Source organism: Loxodonta africana, chromosome 2 (genome assembly GCF_030014295.1).
Source record: "Loxodonta africana isolate mLoxAfr1 chromosome 2, mLoxAfr1.hap2, whole genome shotgun sequence".
NCBI lineage: Eukaryota > Metazoa > Chordata > Mammalia > Proboscidea > Elephantidae > Loxodonta > Loxodonta africana.
In genome coordinates, this window is record NC_087343.1 from 222,532,015 (window position 1) to 222,550,527 (window position 18,513).

Genomic DNA, 18,513 nt, shown 5'->3' on the forward strand with positions numbered 1-18,513 from the left:
CTCAAACTGGGCTGGTAACAGCTATGACCTCACAGTGTGCTGTGAGGATCAGAGTCTTACTAATTCTTAAGAATTCATGGCAGACAGTACCATACAATTCACCATGCCCGGGAGGCAGATGCGCAGTGGGGGAATGTATTTTCTTGCCTACCCAGGCTCCATCCCTGGTCCAGCAGCCCTGTGACCTTGGGCACATCCTTCCACTACCATGGGACTCGTTGCCTGTCTATTAAATGGCAATGATAATAACAGTATCTTCCCTCTTCCCTCAGTGGAATGTCGTGCATCTTAACAGGCTTTGAGCTCCCAGGAGAAAGGCGCCGAGGAGGTACAAGGTGTTATTAGAAGTAATTGGGCATGCAATTGGTTAAACCTTCAAAGTGCCTGGACTCAGTCTCTCTGCTCCTTCTCTTCCCCATCCCTGACTCACTAGTGCTCTCTCTATTTCACCGCCCACAATCTCTTTCTCATCCTTGTCTCACTGACAAATTATCCTCACATTTTTTCTCCAAGCTCAAGACTCCCTTACTCCCCTCCCCACCCAGCATTCTGCCTTTACAGAGATGAGATCCCAGACAAGCAGGACTAGCAGGGACTCTGGGGAATCGTCTCTTAAGTCACAGCAGCAAAGATTATCCATCCTTCTATTCATATAGAAGGTGCACTATATGAAGAAGAATGGGGCATCAGGATTGGAGGAAGACTCATTAACAACCTGCGTTATGCAGATGACACAACCTTGCTCGCTGAAACTGAAGAGGACTTGAAGCACTTGCTAATGAAGATCAAAGACCACAGCCTTCAGTATGGATTGCACCTCAACATAAAGAAAACAAAAATCCTCACAACTGGACCAATGAGCAACGTCGTGATAAATGGAGAAAAGATTGAAGTTGTGAAGGATTTCATTTTACTTGGATCCACAATCAACAGCCACGGAAGCAGCAGCCAAGAAATCAAAAGACACGTTGCATTGGGTAAATCTGCTGCAAAAGACCTCTTTAAAGTGTTGAAGAGCGAAGATGTCACCTGAAGACTAAGGTGCACCTGACCCAAGCCATGGTATTTTCAGTTGCATCATATGCATGTGAAAGCTGGACAGTGAATAAGGAAGACGGAAGAAGAATTGACATCTTTGAATTGTGGTGTTGGCGAAGAATATTGAATATACCATGGACTGCCAAAAGAATGAACAAATCTGTCTTAGGAGAAGTACAGCCAGAATGCTCCTTAGAAGCAAGGATGGCGAGACTGCATCTTACATACTTTGGACATGTTGTCAGGAGGAATCAGTCTCTGGAGAAGGACATCATGCTTGGCAGAGCACAGGGTCAGTGGAAAAAAGGAAGACCCTCAACGAGGTGGATTGACACAGTGGCTGCAACGATGGGCTCAAGCATAACAACGATTGTAAGGGTAGGTCAGGACTGGGCAGTGCTTCGTTCTGTGGTGTGCAGGGTTGCTATGTGTCGGAACTGACTCGACGGCACCTAACAACAACAACAACATTCATTCCCCCACTCATCCATCCATCATCCTTCTAGTCGTTCCTCTACGCATCCATCCATCAATCCATCCATCCATTCGTATGCCCACCCATCCGTCAATCAATTCACTCATCCCTCCACTCATCCATCACTCCTTCTGTCCATCCATCCATCCATCCATCCACCATCCAATGCTAATTCCACCAGGCTCGTGCTTGGTGCTGGGGGGTACCCAGATGAAGAAATCAGCCCTGACCTCCAGTTTCTCAGGTTGGGAGGTAGAAGATGAAACTCATCTAGCAGTACAAACATACTACAATGCGCTGGTTTCTCCTGGGGAGTCCTTGCCTTGCCCTATATGCCCTCATGGGCTCCTCATTACCTCAGCTCCCCTACCCAGTTCTCACCATCCTGATGCACACTCCATTCTGCATTTCTGCAGGGTGAATGTAGAAAAGAATGACTACAAGGCCTCTCTCCAGGACCCACTCCTAGCCCCCCTGCCCTAGTGATTCCTGGATGTCATGAATGGCATGGAAGAGCATGGCACAGACAGCCAGGTATGGGTCTTGGAGGAAGAATTCAAAGGTGGAGGCATTTTCATGCGAAGATGCTCAAGCAAAGAGAAGAAGAGCAAGGAGGGTCTGGGCAATCCTGTCAGCTGCTCCCCTGGTGCTGCTGTGGGTTCTCAGTCCCTGCTATGATCCAGTGATATGCATATGAGAGTTCCAGGGTAGGCCCCCAGTTCCAGGAGAGCAGGAATACTCACAGGGTGGTCCAGGGGCCATCATTGTCACACCCTCTGAGGAGCTTGTTCAAAATATGGAGATTCCTGGGCTAAGCCCTTTTGCACTGGGGCCTAGTTGAGGCCCAGGAGTATGCATTTTACTAAATTCCCAAATCGTGTTGATGTTCAAGAACCAGGGCTCCAGGAGTTGGGTTGTGGTTAACACCATCCTGGGACGTTTCCCACCTCCCTGAACCTAATTCTGTGTGGCATTGTCTGTATGACTGAGAGCTGAGTGTTTGGTAAGGGCTTTTGTGACCACTGGGTGGTCATGTGGATTTTCCTCTTCTTTTTCTTAATCTTGATTTCTGCCCACCAAACCAAGTGCCATGCAGGGAAACCTTGGATTTGCGAAGGGCCAGGAGACAATCAGGCCCACTTCTTTCTCTACTCTTCCACTCAGGACAAGAGCCAGGGTTGAGGCCAGGAGAGCTCCAGGTGGTACCTAGAAGAGATCAAGCTTGTCTTCAGTGCTCCTGTCCCTCTCTGGGCCCATTCCCTTCCTTTTATCTGCCTCCCTTGCCTCAATTCTCCTGCTGCCTGTCCCATCATTACAGAGGGAAATCTATGGAATGGGGAGCTTTATTTTATGGGTCTTCTGTGATGAAGTGGGCAGCCAGCCAGATGTTTTATGTGACAACCTGTGAAATGGGCTGGCCTACTTCCATCCTTTTCTTCTTTCCTTCCTTCCTTCTTTTCTTCTTCCCTCCTTCCCTCTCTTTTTTCCTTCCCTCCTAAAATATTTATTCACTGAGTCATTACTAAGAAAGGCCTCACCTCATGGGACTCAGATTCTCCTTGGGGGAGACACATACAAACAAGCCAGTAAATCTGTGATATGTCAGATGGTGATTTATCAGATAAAGACAGAAAGGAAGAGAGAATATTTGGGAGGTGTCACAATTTCAAATTGGGTAGTCAGGTTTGATTTGAGCAGAGACCTCAAGGATGATGAAGTGCCCCAAGCAGCTAGATGGGGGAAGAGAAATTCAGGCTGAGAGACCAGCCAGTGCAAAGATCCTGAGGTAAGATAATATATATGGTCTTTGAGAAATAGTAAAAAGGCCAATGTTGTTGGGGTGGAGTGATTGAAGGGGACAGCAACAGGAACTGAGGTCAGAGAGGAAACAGGAGTAAGAAAACACCTCAATACTTCACAGATGAAAGCAACAACCAATTCATTTGCTCACATTTCTGCCATCTGGGCTGGGCTCAGCTGGGCAGCTCTTCTGATATTCTTGCTAATGGTCCCTTATGGCTGGATTCAGCTGGTGGGTCAGCTGGAACTGAGCTCAGCTGGGTGGCTCTTCTGTTGCTGGTCTTGCCAGAAGTCCCTGGTATGGCTGTATTCATCTGGCAGTCAGCTGGGGCTGGGCTCAGTGGAGATGCTAGCATGGCTGGGTTTCTCACTCTTCTCTATGTAGTCTCCGGCTCTCTCTCTGTAGCCTTTCTGTGCACTCTTTTTTTTTTTTTTTTAATAATTTTCATTGTGCTTTAAGTAAAAGTTTATAAATCAAGTCAGTCTGTCACACAAAAACTTATATACGCCTTGCTACATACTCCCAATTACTCTCCCCCTAATAAGACAGCCCGCTGTCTCTCTCCACTCTCTCTTTTTGTGTCCTTTTCGCCAGCTTCTAACCCCCTCTACTCTCTCATCTCCCCTCCAGGCAGGAGATGCCAACATAGTCTCAAGTGTCCATCTGATCCAAGAAGCTCACTCCTCACCAGCATCCCTCTCCAACCCATTGTCCAGTCCAATCCATGTCTGAAGAGTTGGTTTCGGGAATGGTTCCTGTCCTGGGCCAACAGAAGGTCTGGGGGCCATGACCACCGGGGTCCTTCCAGTCTCATTCAGACCATTAAATCTGGTCTTTTTATGAGAATTTGGGGTCTGCATCCCACTGCTTTCCTGCTCCCTCAGGGGTTCTCTGTTGTGTTCCCTGTCAGGGCAGTCATCAGTTGTAGCCAGGCACCATCTAGTTCTTCTGGTCTCAGGATGATGTAGTCTCTGGTTCATGTGGCCCTTTCTGTCTCTTGGCCTCGTAGTTACCTTGTGTCTTTGGTGTTCTTCATTCTCCTTTGATCCAGGTGGGTTGAGACCAACTGGTGCGTCTTAGACGGCTGCTTGCTAGCGTTTAAGACCCTAGACTCCACTCTTCAAAGTAGGATGCAGAATGTTTTCTGAATAGATTTTATTATGCCAATTGACTTAGATGTCCCCTGAAACCATGGTCCCCAAAACCCTTCCCCTGCTACGCTGGCCTTCGAAGCATTCAGTTTATTCAGGAAACTTCTTTGCTTTTGGTTTAGTCCAATTGTGCTGACCTCCCCTGTACTGTATGCTCTTTCCCTTTACCTAAAATAGTTCTTATCTACTATCTAATTAGTGAATACCCCTCTCCCACCCCCCTTCCCCCTCTCGTAACCACAAAAGAATGTTTTCTTCTCAGTTTAAACTATTTCTCAAGTTCTTATAATAGTGGTCTTATACAGTATTTGTCCTTTTGCAACTGACTAATTTCACTCAGCATAATGCCTTCCAGGTTCCTCCATGTTATGAAATGTTTCACAGATTCCTCACTGTTCTTTTTCGATGCGTAGTATTCCCTTGTGTGATTATACCATAACTTATTTATCCATTCATCTGTTGATGGGGACCTTGGTTGCTTCCATCTTTTTGCTGTTGTAAACGGTGCTGCAATAAGCATGGGTGTGCATATATCTGCTTGTGTAAAGGCTCTTATTTCTCTATTCCAAGGAGTGGGATTGCTGGATCGTATGGTAGTTCTATTTCTAGCTTTTTAAGGAAGGGCCAAATCGATTTCCAAAGTGGTTGTACCATTGACATTCCCACCAGCAGCGTAGAAGTGTTCCAATCTCTCCACAACCTCTCCAACATTTATTATTTTGTGTTTTTTGGATTAATGCCAGCCTTGTTGGAGTGAGATGAAATCTCATTGCAGTTTTGATCTGCTTTTGTCTAATGGCTAATGATCGTGAATGTTTCCTCACGTATCTGTTAGCTACCTGAATGTCTTCTTTAGTGAAGTGCCTATTCATATCTTTTGCACATTTTTTAATTGGGTTATTTGTCTTTTTGCAGTTGAGTTTTTGCAGTCTCATGTAGATTTTAGAGATCAGGCTCTGATCGTAAATGTCATAGCCAGTAACTTTTTCCCAGTCTGTTGGTGGTCTTTTTACTCTTTTGGTGAAAACTTTGGATGAGCATAGGTGTTTGATTTTTCGGAGCTCCCAGTTATCTTGTTTTTCTTCTGCATTCTTAATAATGTTTTGTATACTGTTTATGCCATGTATAAGAGCCCCTAACGTTGTCCCTATTTTTTCCTCCATGATCTTTATTGTTTTAGATTTTATATTTAGGTCTTTGATCCATTTTGAGCTCGTTTTTTGTGCATGGTGTGAGGTTTGGGTCTTGTTTCATTTTTTTTACAGATGAATATCCAGTTATGCCAGCACCATTTGTTAAAAAGACGGTCATTTCCCCATTTAACTGATTTGGGGACTTTGTCAAATATCAATTGTTCATATGTGGATGAATTTATGTCTGAATTCTTAATTCTGTTCCATTGGTCTATGTATCTGTTGTTGTACCAGTACAAGGCTGTTTTGACTACTGCGGCAGTATAATAGGTTCTAAAATTAGGTAGAGTAAGGCCTCCCACTTTGTTCTTCTTTTTCAGTAATGCTTTACTTATCTGAGCCTCTTTCCCTTCCATATGAAATTGGTGATTTGTTTCTCCATCTCATTAAAAAATGTCCTGGGAATTTGGATTGGAATTGCATTGTATATATAGACGGCTTTTGGTAGAATAGACATTTTTACAATGCTAAGCCTTCCTATCCATGAGCAAGGTATGTTTTTCCACTTATGCAAGTCTCTTTTGGTTTCTTGCAGAAGTATTTTGTAGTTTTCTTTGTATAAGTTTTTACATCTCTGGTAAGATTTATTCCTAAGTATTTTATCTTCTTGGGGGCTACTGTAAATGGTATTGATTTGGTGATTTCCTCTTTGATGTTCTTTTTGTTGGTGTAGAGGAATCCAACTGGTTTTTGTATGTTTATCTTGTGTCCTGATACTCTGCTGAACTCTTCTGTTAGTTTCAGAAGTTTTCTTGAGGATTTCTTAGGGTTTTCAGTGTATAAGATCATGTCATCTGCAAATAGAGATACTTTTACTTCCGTGCAGTCTTTCCACATAACTCTACAGCAGGTAGTTGGACCACTTATCTGGTGGCTCAGACCTCCAAGGAGTACAAAAGTGGAGGCTTCCTAGTCTTTTTAAGGCTTAGGCTCATTAATGGCACAATTACTTCTGGTACCTTTTATTGATTAAAGTGAGTCACAGTGCCAGCTCCATACTTAAAGAGGAAGGGCTTGACTGTGTAAGGGCTTTACTGCCTAGAAGTATGTTTGTTTGGGGGCCGCAGATGTAATAGATAACCACTCAGGAGAATGGATCGAAGACCAGCAATGTCAGCATCACCTGGAAACTTAGTAGGAATGCAGACTACCAGGCCCACCCCAAACCTACTGCATCAGGATCTCTGGGGGTATGGCCAGGGTTGCGGACTCTGCAGTTAATTTCTGATGTTCATTACTACCTGAGAACAATGGATAAAGGGTTTGTAGGCTGTTGAAAGGACTTTGGGTTTAACTTTGTGTGAAATCAGAAGCCACTGGAGGGCTTGAACAGAAGGGTAATAGGACAATCACCGCAAAGGGGCAAGGATACCTGGGAGACCAGGAGAAAGGCTATTGCAGTAATATAGTTGAGAGAATGGTGATCACTTGGACCAGGTTGGTGAGGTGGAGATAGTGAGAAGTGATTGGGTCCTGGTAGAGCTAGGAGGATTCCCTGACACATGAGATGTGAAGTGTGAATGAAGGAGAGGAGACAAGGTCTTTGGGTAGAAAACTAGCAAGATGAAATTGCCATTGAGTCAGGGAAGAAGAGAGTTTGGGCTTGAGGAGGTCATCAGGAGTTCAGTTTTGGACAAGTCAAATTTGGAGTGCTTGTAAGACGTCCACCACTACCTGTTTGTAAGTTCGTCATTCTGTAGTGATTTGCGTGTTGCTGTGATGCTGGAAGGGAACCCTGGTAGTGCAGCAGTTAAGTACTTGGCTATTAACTGAAAGGTTGACATTTTGAACCCACCAGCCACTTCACGGGAGAAAGATATGGCAGTCTGCTTCTGTAAGGGTTTACAGTAGCCTTGGAAACACTATGGGGCAGCTCTGTTCTGTCCTATAGAGTCACTATGAGTTGTAATTGATGACAATGGGTATGATGCTGGAAGCTATGCCACTGGTATTTCAAATGCCAGCAGGGTCGCCCATGGTGCGCAGGTCTCAGAGGAGCTTCCAGATTAAGACAGGCTAGGAAGAAAGAAGGCCTGGTGATCTACTTCCAAAAATTGGCTTAAGGATCACAACGGAATATTGTTCAATATAGTGCTGAACTATCAACCCCCTAAGGTTGGAAAGCACTCAAAATACACAGTGGACACAACAATAAACCTGTTGCCATTGAGTCCATTCCAACTCACAGCGACCCTTTAGGACAGTAGAACTGCCCCATAGGGTTTCCAAGGAGCAGCTGGTGGGTTCAAACTGCTGACCGTTTCTTTAGCAGCCAAGCTCTTAACTACTGTGCCACCAGAGCTCCAACCACAACAATGGACTCAAGCAATATCAACAATTGTGAAGATGGTACAGGAGTAGGCAAGGTTTCATTTCTGTTGTACCTGAGATGGCCTACCTACCTATCTACCTAAGGCATTTGAGCCAGAGATGTTAGGGGGACAGATATATAGGTGGGGAGGTCCATCTTGGAGAGATATAAATTTTGGAATCAGCATATACGCAAAGAAAGAAGAAACCTGAGATGAGGAAAAGGCATGGCCTGTGGGGCAGACTAAGAACAAACAAAGAATGGTGCCTTTACCAACATAAAATCAAAAAACCAATCCCATTGTTGTTGAATCAATTGCAACTCATAGCAACCCTATAGGACAGGGTAGAAGTGCCCCACAGATTTTCCAAGGAGTGGCTAATGGATTCGAACTGCTGACCCTTTGGTTAGCAGCTGTAGCACTTACCCTTTATACCACCAGGGTTTCCTTGCCAATGTATACTTTTTTTTTGAAAAAGTCAAAAGCATGACTCTCTTGTAAAATGAGCCTCTGTCAAAGATTTATTGAGGTCATTAACAAGGAAATGAACAGAATGGTAAAGCTGGTTCAAAAAGTATAGAAGAAACAAAAGGATACAGCCCTTGATGAAAGGGATGCTGGAAAGAGATTGTTAGATCACATCCATGCTCTGCAGGACTATAAAACTGTCCCTTTGGATGATTTTTCTACCACACAGAAACTATTTGTGTTCCTACAGGTCAAAATTCAATTGCATTTCCATCAGACAGAATCATTTTCATTGCTATCAGTTTTCTATAAGTTAATATGAACCCTGGTTGAGTTGTAAAATACCCTAATCAACAGAAGTCAGTCAGCCAAAACAAAAGGTACCTGTCCTTTAGATAACTAATGGGATCTAACATGCCATTACATTGTCCTCGTGTGGACTTGTTAGACAATGCTCCACCTGGAAAGAGGAAGAGGAGGGAACCTAGCGCAACAGTGATGGCTGAGAATTGACTGCTGGGTATTGAAGACAGGGGCAGTGGTGGTTCAGTGGTAGAATTCTCACCCTCTGTGTGGGAGACCCAGGTTCAATTCCCAGCCAATGCACTTCACGTGTAGCCACCACTTGTCTGTCAGCGGAGGCTTGCGTGTTGCTGTGATGCTGAACAGGTTTCAGAGGAGCTTTCAGACTAAGATGGACCAGGAAGAAAGGCCTGGTGATCAACTTCCAAAACTCAGCCAGTGAAAACCCTATGAACCGCAGCAGTCTGACCCCCAGTTGATCATGGGGATGGCATAGGATCAGACAGTGTTTTGTTCCGTTGCGCCTGAGGCCATGAGTCAGGGGCCAACTCTGACAGCTAACAACAACAACGCAGTTATAGGACAGAAACCCAGGCTGCAGAGTGTAAGCTTGGCTGAGGTCACACAGAGTTCAGACGGCAAACTCAGGCGAGTCTACTGCCCAGCAAACCCCTTACCACTGACCTCACTCATGCTCAGGGTATGCCCGTCCTAGGAAGATTTGCCCGCCAGGAGAATGCCATGCCTAACCCCAAAGAAATGATGTTCTGGCAGAGAAGTGTCGGGCCTCAGGGAGGCACCTCCAACACCCTGTCTGAAAATGCGATTTTGATCCACTCTCCTAGGCACAAAAACAATTTGCATTCAAAGAACCTCTAAAGATCAACTGTGGATTAAAGATTTTAGCCTCCACTGTGACCTTGAAACTCCAGGTCTTCGTATTCCCCACGGGCATACTCCGCTGCAAGGCTGCAATGTTAGGTGTGTGTGTCTCTGGGCAGGAGGGTCCCCTTGCTATGGTAGATGCTAGCATTTGGGGTACATAGAGCTAGAAACGCAGACTTCCATCGACTCTGTCTTTTCAGCAGAAGCATTGAAGATACAGAGGAGAAAGAAATCATCCTACGGGGCTGTTAGAGAGAGTGAAAGGAGGGGGCCGGAGAAAATTGCAAAGGGCAGGAAGACTCTGATCCCTATCAGGTTTCCCCTGGGGAGCCAAGGGCTTTATCGAAGCTTAATCGCATGGTTTTGAGAAAGCCTGTGCCTTACTGGAAACCCGTGATGACAATAACTCCACTGATCCAAATCTTGTGTGAGCCTCGGAATGCTCAGGTAGGGTCAGTAAGGACCTGTTTCACTGCCTCCGCCTGAGGGCTGACCCCGTTTCTGCTGGTCACAGGACAGGGGTACGATCCGATCACCCGTCTTTTGTTGCTGTCTTTTCTTTGAATACAAATTGCATGGTCCTAGATTCTAAAAATCAAACATGATAAGAGGAACATAGATCGGTTAAAAAAACAAGACAAACAAAAAAACAACCCCAAGTTAGTCATGTATCTGTAAACTTTTCTGGGATTTCATAACCTCACCATCCTTACCACTTAAAAAGCACTTACCAATAACTAATTCCTTATAGTTTAGCTGCAAAGATCTGCCAAGGGACTGTCACAGGTATGGTCCCTGCTCTCAGCTCTGGGCGTTTACCAGTCGATTCCAAGTCATGGTGACCCCATGTGTGTCAGAGTAGAATTGAGCTCTACAGGGTTTTCAATGGCTGACTTTTCAGAAGCAGACCACCCCATCTTTCTTCCAAAGTGCCTCCGAGTGGACTTGAACCACCAACCTTTCAGTTAGCAGCCAAATGTGTTAGTCATTTGCACAATCCAGAGATTCCTCTGGGGCTTAAAGTGCCTTAAAAGCTCTTCTTCCCCTCACATCTTGAATCAACTGACCAGACTTTCAGGTACTGATAGGTGTGTCTGAAGCAGTCAGGCTCAGAGGAAAAGGTTCTATTATCTCACAGAACAGTCTTCTTAAAGGACTTTAACCAGGAAGCTATATTTTCCATGGGGCACCTATCAAATCCCTGTGGAATTCCATGGGATGAGAGGCGAGACCAGTGAGGGGTGGCAGGATTGACAGGGAGGTAGTGGAGAAGATGCAGTTAGGGTAGGATCCTTGGGTGAGTCGCCTTGTGGGCTAAACCTAAAAGCAGTTTTGTCATGGATTGAATTGTGCTCTCCAAAAGTATGTGTCAACTTGGCTAGGCCATAATTCCTAGTATTATACGGTTGTCCCACTTTGTGATTGTAATTTTATGTTAAAGAGGATTAGGGTGGGACGTAACACCCTTACTCAGGTCGCATCCCTGATCCAATGTAAAAGGAGTTCCCTGGGATGTGGCTTATACCACCTTTTATCTTACAGGAAATAAAAGGAAAGGGAAGCAAGTACAGAGCAGGGACCTCATACCACCAAGAAAGCAGCTTTGGGAGCAGAGTGCATCCTTTGGACCTGGGTTTCCTGTGCGGAGAAGCTCCTAGGCCAGAGGAAGATTGATGAGAAGGACCTTCCTCCAGAGCCGACAGAGAAAGCCTTCCCCTGGAGCTGACGCCCTGAATTTGGACTTCTAGCCTGGTAGACTGTGAGATAATAAATTTGTCTTGTTAAAGCCATCCACTTGTGGTATTTCTGGTATAGCAGCACTAAATAACTAAGACAAGCTTCAAAGTGGAAAACTGTCAATGTGAGATTTTCGGTGTCTTTCAGAGCAGCTTTCATGAAAAAAAGACCATTTGTGGTTTCTTGATTTTGAGATTAATATTGACTGTATTAAGGTTCACATTTTAATATCTTGTTGTTGAGTGCTATCGAGTTGATTCTGACTCATAGTGACCCTATAGGACCACCCCATAGGGTTTCCAAGGAGCAGCTGGTGGATTTGAACCATCAAACTTTTAGTTAGCAGCTGAGATCTTAACTGCTGTGCTACCGGGGCTCCAACCATATACGCACACGTGCCTTCCTATACACATATAGGCATACATATCTGTGTGACCACACGTATTTTTTGGTTGTCATTACTGTTGTTGCAAAATTGAATGCTATTTACTGAAATTGTCCCTTATTCTTCTGTACTTCTTCATGTCTTCATTTACTTTGCTTGAGTTGTACAGACTTCACCTGTATTGGGTATTGCCTTTCCCATCATCAAAAATAACAACAGTCTACTATCTAGAAAGATAACCCCGGTGGCATAGCGGTTAAGTGCTACGGCTGCTAACCAAAACGTCAACAGTTTGAATCCACCAGGTGCTCCTTGGAAGCCCTATGGGGCAGTTCTGTTCTGTTCCATAGGGTCACTATGAGTCGGAATCTACTCGACGGCAACGTGTTTGGTTTTTTTGGTACTATCTAGAAAGTGATTCCCCTGCCCTCCCCCTCCCATCCCTGGTAAACATCAAAGAATGTCGCTTTCTGTGTGTATGCCTATCCTTGTCTCTAAGGGCAATAATTTCAGGGTTTCACCCAGACCCTTTGGCTGCAGAAAGTCTGCTGTCCATGAGAATTTGAAATTCTGTTCTGCATTTTCACTTTTTTGATCAGGATTCTTCTATAGAAGCTTTGATCAGAACGTTCAGTAATGGTAGCTGGGCACCCTCCAGTTCTTCTGGTCTCATGGCAAAGAAAGCAGTTGTTCATGGAGGCAGTTAGCCACACATTCCATTTCCTCCTTCTGTTCCTGACTCTCCTTCTTCCTCTGTTGCTCCAGACAAATAGAGACCAATTGTCCTGACTTGGGTGGCTGCTTGCAAGCTTTTAAGACCTCAGGTACTGTGCAACGAACTAGGAGGTAGAACAGAATCACTAACTACGTTATTAGGCCAATTAATTGGGATGTCCCATGACACCATGACCCTAAACTTCGAAACTAATGAACCAAATCCCGTGAGGTTCTTGGTTATACATAAGCATCCTCAGCAGCTATTCTCTTTTCGGTCATTGTCATAAATATATCTATCACACAACTTTTGCCAGTTCAACTTTTTACAGGTGTATAACTTATTGACAGCAATTACAATAATTGGCTGTGCATCCCTACCCTTAATCAATGGGATTTTTCAATCACCATTGACACTGCTTTTTCCCTTCCTGCCTGCCACTGGTAACCACTGATAAACTTTGGTCTCTGAACATTTGCCTTTTCTAATCTTTTTATATAAGTGAGGTCAGACAATATTTGTGCTTTTGTTACTAACTTATTTCACTCAGCATTATGTCTTCAAAAAGGAAACCCTGGTGTTGCAGTGTTTAAGAGCTACAGCTGTTAACTAAAAAGTCAGCAGTTTGAATCCACCAGGCGCTCCTTGGAAACCCTATGGGGCAGTTCTACTCTGTCCTGTAGGATCGCTATGAGTTGGAATCAACTAACTCGATGGCAGCAGATAGCATCTTCAAGCTCCTTCCATATTGTAGAATGTATCAAGACTTCATTTCCTCTACTGGGGTGAGTGGTATTCCACTGTATGTATGTACCACATTTTGTTTATCCATTCCTCTGTTGATGGACATTTAGGTTGTTTCCACCTTTTGGCTATTGTGAATAGTGCTGCAATGAACACAAAGTCTCTGTTTGATTCCCTGCTTTCAAGTCTTTTGGGCATATACCTACAAGTGGAATATTGGGTCATATGGTAGTTCTATTTTTAGCTTATGTCAAAGACTTTAAATACCAAACATGCCCAGTAGTTTTTTTCTCTAAAATTAATGTCCTGATATTAATTTTTATGGTTTGATTTTCTTCATTGTTTCTGTTTAATTCTAAGCCTTCCTAGTATTAAAAGACTCTTGCCAACTAAGAAAACAAGTTTACCTTTCTAGGCTGACTGGAGTTTCCCTTCTATAGGACTGAAGTTGCTTATTAACCGGAGACTTTTGACTTGGATTTAGGGTCTGACTCTCGTGATACACTGGTAACCATTTAGGACCCTCCTTAGAAGCGAGTGTGGTGAGACTTTGACTTGTTTACTTTGGATGCATTATCAGGGAAGACCAGTTGCTAGAAAAGGACATCATATCTGGTAAAGAAGAGGGCCAATGAAAATGAATAGAACCCTCAATGAGATGGATTGACGCAATAGCCACGACAGTGGACTCAAATATACCAATGATCGTGAAGATAGTACAGGACTGGGCAATGTTTCCTTCTGTTATACATAAGGTTGTCTTGAGTCGGAAGTGATTCAACAGCACCTGACAACAAAATGGCAATCAGCAACTGGGGTGGCCTTATACACATATCCCCTGTGTTTTTGTGGTGCCCCAATTCTGTCTGAATAGAGCCTGCACCTTCTCTGGGGCAGTTTTGCTACCACCCCTTCTCTCCTTTCATCATCAGTCTCCACCTCCTGGTTGACATACAGCCATGCAGAATAAAGACTGCATGTCTCCCTTTCCCTGTAACCAAAGTCTGGCCAGCAGGAAGTAAGTAGAAATGGAGTAGGCAATGTCTAAAAAGTTCCTTCAGGAGCGGATACACGCCCTCCTCTCCTTTCCTGCTTCCTTCTTGCTAGAGCTGGAACAGCCATCTTAGAACACAAGATGGAAGGCCAATGTTGAAGATGCCAGAACAATGCATTCCCACTGGATTAGATTCAGTTTACCTGCTTTCTGCCTGATTCCATTCTTCACTCTCTCCTTAGGTTTCCTGTCTGCCAGGGCCACAGCATGTGTGGGTATTAAAATAGCCTTTCCTTGGATTCTCATTGCTTTGTCTGGCTCCACACTTAAAATCCTGGAGTCAAGTTGACAAGATTAAAGGGCCGAAAATCCAAAGTAAATGAGTCCAGTGAAGGGTGAGGTCTACCATGGATGTGCAAGGCCATGAGATGGGGAGCAGCAGGGGCGATGGCAGAAAACCTAATGGCATAGCAGTTAAGTGTTACAGCTGCTAGCCAAAAGGTCAGCAGTTCAAATCCACCAGGCGCTCCTTGGAAACTCTATGGGGCAGTTCTACTCTGTCCTATAGGGTTGCTATGAGTCAGGATTGACTTGATGGCAAAGGGTTTGGTTTTTGGTTTTTTAGGGTCAATGGCAGAAGTAGCAGAGAAGTGTTCGCTGTTCAAGGCATCAGATAAACAATTGGGGACCAGGAGAGGGCAGAGTGCATTGGCAGGAAGACCCCAGTGCCAGGAAGAAAGACTAGTACAGGGTTTCAAAGACCCTCCTGCCATCACAAATATTGTGGCACTACTGGGAAGGAAGTCACAGCTCAACAAGACCAAAGCTGTGTTACATGTACATACTAGAATTAGTCCTGTATGGAACTCTTAATTACAACATCAATTTCTTCTTCATTCATCATGATGTTGTTTATCATTCGAGTTGTGAGGATTTTCAGTTTCTTCACCTTCAAAAGAAAAAAAAAATTTTTTTTTTTCACCTTCAGCTGTAATCCATACTGAGGACTGTAGTCTTTGACATTTATTAGTAAGTGCTTCAAGTCCTCTTCATTTTCAGCAAGTAAGGTTGTGTCATCTTCATATTGCAAATTGTTAATGAGTCTTCCTCCAATCCTGATGCCACGTACTTCTTCATATAGTCCAGCTTCTTGGATTATTTGCTCAGCATACAGATTGAATAAGTATGGTGAAAGGATAACACCCTGACACACACCTTTCCTGCCTTTAAACACCACAGTATCCCCTTGTTCTGTTCGAATGACTGCCTCTTAATCTACGTACAGGTTCCTCAGGAGTACAACTAAGTGTTCTGGAGTTCTCATTCTTTGTGATGTTATCCATAATTTGTTGTGATCCACATAGTTGGATGCTTTAGTGTAGTCGATAAAACACAGGTAAGCATCTTTCTCGTATTCTCCATTTTAGGCAAAGATCTATCTAACGTCAGCAATGATACTCCTCGCTCCACGTCCTCTTCTGAATCCAACTTAAACTTCTGGCAGATCTTCCTGCAGTACCAGCGGTTTCTGAGGAATCAGCGGTTCACTGAATATCCAAAAGGCTCCTGTTGTAGAGTAGATCAGGACTCCATTCCTTTTTATGGCTGAATAATATTCCATTGTATGTACGTATCACATTTTGTTTATCCACTCATCAATTGATGGACATCTGAGTTGTTTTCTTTCACTTTTGGACTATTATAAATGCTGCTATGAACATTTGTGTACAAGTTTCTGCATGGACATGTTTTCATTTCTCTTGGGTTCATACCTAGGAGTGTAATTTCTGGGTCATATGGTAACTCTATGTTTAATTATTTGAGGAACTGCCAGAATGTTTTCCAAAGTGACTGCACCATTTTACATTCCCATCAGCAGTATACAGCATTTTGGAATGCTGGATGGCAATTCCCAGGTGTCTGTGGAATGCCTTGCTACTGGACAAATCAAGGGAAGGGAAATGTTATTTGCTGGCTGTCTTAGTCATCTGTGCTGTTGTAAGAGAAATACCACAAGTGAATGGCTTTAACAAAAGAGATTTTTTTCTTTCACAGTCTAAGCAGCTAGAAGTTGGAATTCAGGGTGTCAGCTCCAAGGGAAGGCTTTCTCTTTCTGTCAGGTCTGGGGGAAGCTCCTTGTCATAAATCTTCCCCTGGTCAAGGAGCTTCTCAGTGAAGGGACCCCAAGTCCAAAGGACATGCTATTCTTCTGGCTCTTGTTTCTTGGTCTGAGGTCCCCCTATCTCTCTGTTCTTCTCTCTTCAATATCTCAAAAAACAGATTTGTTTAAGATACAACCTAATCTTGTAGATTGAGTTCCGCCTCATTAACATAACTACCGCTAATCCAGCCTCATTGAGATCATAGAGGTAGGATTTATGACACATAGGAAAATCATCTCAGATGACAAAATGGTGGACAATCACTCAATACTGGAAATCATGACCTAGCCAAGTGATACACATTCTGGGGGGACACAATTCAATCCATCACACTGGCATCCCCTTTCACTTTCTTTTAGCACCTCTATTTCTTTTGGACAAGCCCCCTATTCCTTGCATGTGGTCCTGGGACACTTGAAGACCTTCTCTCCTGAACCCCCCAGCATATGGGGCCAGGGGCCTGACTAGGCTCAGCCAGCTTGGAAGGCTCTTTGGGGGCTTCGAGTGCCATGAAGGTGCAGGTGGGCGTCCCCATGCTGATGGCTTATGCCCCGCTGCTCCAGCCTCACTCTCCCCCCTCTTCCTTTCTTCTGGCAGCTCTTAGAGCCCCACTCTCCTGTCCACTTTCATGAGAAACCCCAGGCAGTCTTATTTTTTTCTCCAAAAACTAGACTCAAACTACCGACAGCTGTCCAGCTCACTTTGCTTTTCTCAGCCCGGGATTGTGGCCACGCTTCCTCAGAGCTCCTTGTAGCCGCTGCTGGGGATACTGTGGCCTGACGATAGTTCCAAGGAGTGTACACACATTTCCTGGGATTTGAGTGTCCTCCTCGGAGTCAGACGTTCCCAGATCTAGAAGGTTCCAGAGGCTCTCCAGGAGCTCTCTATCAACAGATTGGAGTCCACTCAGATCTTTTCTTTTTTCCCCCTCCTCCACACCCCATCAGCACATGACAAATGTCACGACCTCCAGAATTTTGGTGTGCGTGTGGACAGGAAAGAGATGCTCCTAAGGAAGGGTGAATGAGCTCCGGGCCCACCTGTGCCAGGGACGCAGGGTGAGGTGGGCAGAGCCACACTGACTGGTCTTGGATCCCGGCCTCCCTCTGCATCAGGCCGGAGCTCCACCTCTTCCAGTCAAGGCCCCACACCTGTGGAACTGAGGCTGGTGGGTTCTCGGCCGCTTCGTGTAGATGCTGGGTGCTGTCACAAGAGTAACTGAGGTGGCAGGAGGGCCAGACCCCAGGTGGAGCCTGTTCCTGAGTCAGGAACAGATGACCATTGGCGCAAGCCAGCAGGACAGAGTGGTCCGGCTCCGTCTTTCCTGCCCTCTTTGTGCCTTGGTGCTGCCTCAGGGGAGTCACACAGAGGATTTGGGGAAACCCTGGTGGCGTAGTGGTTAAGTGCTACAGCTGCTAACCAAGAGGTCGGCAGTTCGAATCCGCCAGGCGCTCCTTGGAAACTATGGTGCAGTTCTACTCTGTCCTATAGGGCTGCTATGGGTCGGAATTGACTCGATGGCAGTAGGCTTGGTTTTGGGTTTATTACCCTCCTACAAGGAGCCCTGGTGGTGCAATTATTAAAGCTCTTGACTGCTAAGCAAAAGGTTGGCAGTTCGAACTCACCAGCCGCTTCACAAAAGAAAAGACTTCGCAATCAGCTCCCATAAAGATTTCAGCCTAGGAAACCCTATGGGGCAGTTCTACTCTGCCATATAGGGTCACTATTAGACAGCACAAGAACACTGAGGGCAGTGGTGGCTCAGTGGTAAAATTCTCACCTTCCATGCAGGAGATCTGGGTTTGATTCCTGGTTGGTGAACCTCACGTGCAGCCACCACCCACCTGCTAGTGGAGGCTTGTGTGTTGCTATGATGCTGTTGGCACGATGATTAAGTGCCCAGTTTCTAACCAAAATGTTAAAGGGCAAAGGCCTGGAGATCTGCTTCCATAAAGATTACAGCCAGGAAAACCCTATGGGGCAGCTCTGCACTGAAAATCAACTCAATGGCACCTGACAACAACAACAAATGATGCTGAACAGGTTTCGGTGGAGCTTCTAGACTAAGACTAGGAAGGAAGGCCTGGCGATCTATGTCTGAACATCAGCCAGTGAAAACCCTATGGCTCACAACTCTCCGATTCGCAACC